Below are 2,116 nucleotides of genomic sequence, written 5' to 3' on the forward strand. Positions count from 1 at the left end.
TATAAACTTAAACACCAAGATTTATTGTAAATTTAGAAATTAAAACCCATAAAGCGATCATCGTTCCATAAAAAAAAAACAAAAAAACATCTGGGTAGAAAAACCCATTAGTGGCATCCCTGCGTCACACCACCACCACCATCGTCGTAGTCATCATCATCATCATCATCATCATCATCATCATCATCATCATCATTACAACAGCAATTCTACTGGAATTTACAATAACAACAAAATCAACGAAGATATCGATTGTCTTTTATTTTCAATATTTTCACAAATTCTTTCTTTTTTTTTTTTTACAAAAATAAACTGTCATGTGTCGGTTATTGTAGGTGCAGTGGTAGCTGTAGTAGTAGTAGTAGTAGTAGTAGTTGTTGTTGTTTTTGTTGTTGTTGTTGTTGTTGTTGTTGTTGCGGTGGTGTTGGCGGTGATTGTTGTGTTTGTTGTGGCGGTTGTTTAAATCTAGTAGTTGTAGTAGTAGTTGCAGTGATATTTTAGTGGGGACTCTGATATGCTGGTTGTAATAGCAGTAACACTACTACTACTACTACTACTACTACTACTACTACTGCTGCTGCTACTACTACTACTACTACTACTACTACTACTACTAGTAGTAGTAGTAGTAGTAGTAGTAGTAGTAGCAGTAGTAGTAGTAGTTGTTGTTGTCGTGTGGTAGCTATAGGGTTGTAGATTTAGTGGTTGTCGATGCGTTGGTTGTAGTATTGGTTCTAGTGCTTGCGGTTGTGGTGCGGTAGTTGTATTGATTGCAGTGTTGGTGGCAGTATTACTTGTTTAATGGTGGTCTGGGTTAGTGTTGTACTGTAAATTGTAGTGTTGGTCGTAGTATGGTTTTTATATAGTGGTGGATTTGATGGTAGTTGTCTTGTGGTAGTTTAGCAGTGGTTGTCGTAGTGTTGTTGTATGGGTGGTGGACTTTGCGGTGGTTATTGTGTTTGTGGTTGTAGTGATTGTGTTTGTGGTTGTAGTGATTGTGTTTGTGGTGGTTGTGGTTTTGGTGGTGGTGGCGATGATGGTGGTTGTGACGGTATCGGTTGTAGTAATAATTGTTGTAGTAGTGGATGCAGTTGTGGTTTAGTGATTGTATTGGTGATTGTAGTGTGATTGCAGTACTGTGTTGTAGTACTGAGTGTAGTGGTGATTGCGTTATAGTGGTTATGACGTGGGATATAGTGGTAATTGTAGTGGTGTGGTGGTTGTAGTTCGTGGTAGTTGTGATGGCGGCAGGGGCTGTTGTGGTAGTAGTGTGTGTGGTTATTGTGATGGTGGTGGTTTTAGCTCGTGTGATTCTTGTGGATGTAATGCTATTTGTGGTGGTTGTTGTGGTAGTAGTTGTTGTGGTGGTGATATGTTATTGTTGTGGTAGTTGCGGTGGTGGTTGCTGCATTGGTGATAGTTGCAGTGGTGCTTGTGGCGGTGGTGATTGCGGCACCGGTGGTTTTTGCGGTAGTGGCTCTTGTAGTAGTGGTTTTTGGGGTTGTCATTGTGGTGGCTGTTGTTGCTATTATAGTGGTTGCTCTGGTGATGGGTTTGTCTTAGTGGTCGCTGCGACCGTGATTGTTGCGTTGTTGCGTTGTTGCGTTGGAGGTTGTTGCGGTGGTGGTTGTGTATGTGGATGTAGTGGTGGTTGTGTGCTGTAATGTTGACTTAACTGAAGTCCTGTAGTTTCGCTTCTGTGATGATAACGTATCTATGTCAGTAATGTGCACTCGTGCGTGGCCGTGCGTAAAGGCGAGTGGATGTCTGCGCGCAGTGGTGCAGGTTGCGTAGTTAAAACACCTATGATCAAAGGTATTCCAGCCGTGGCCATCACGACTTTTTCCGCTAAGCTAAAGGATATTTCTGAGGGAGACTTGGCTGTTAATTCTAACAGATCCAGTGGTTACACAAAAGGCTCCCTTATTGGCTCGGATAGTGCTTTGTAGAGTTGGGTAAGGTCTAGTGGTGGTAAGGTACGGCGGTGGAGTGTGGTTGTAGTATGTAGGGATTTGTTTCATGAAATAGTAGTAGTAGTAGTAGTAGTAGTAGTAGTAGTAGTAGTAGTAGTAGTAGTAGTTAGTGTCAGAATGGTACTGAATGGTGGTTGAAAATG

This window comes from Octopus bimaculoides, chromosome 17 (assembly GCF_001194135.2).
Source record: "Octopus bimaculoides isolate UCB-OBI-ISO-001 chromosome 17, ASM119413v2, whole genome shotgun sequence".
Classification (NCBI taxonomy): Eukaryota; Metazoa; Mollusca; class Cephalopoda; order Octopoda; family Octopodidae; genus Octopus; species Octopus bimaculoides.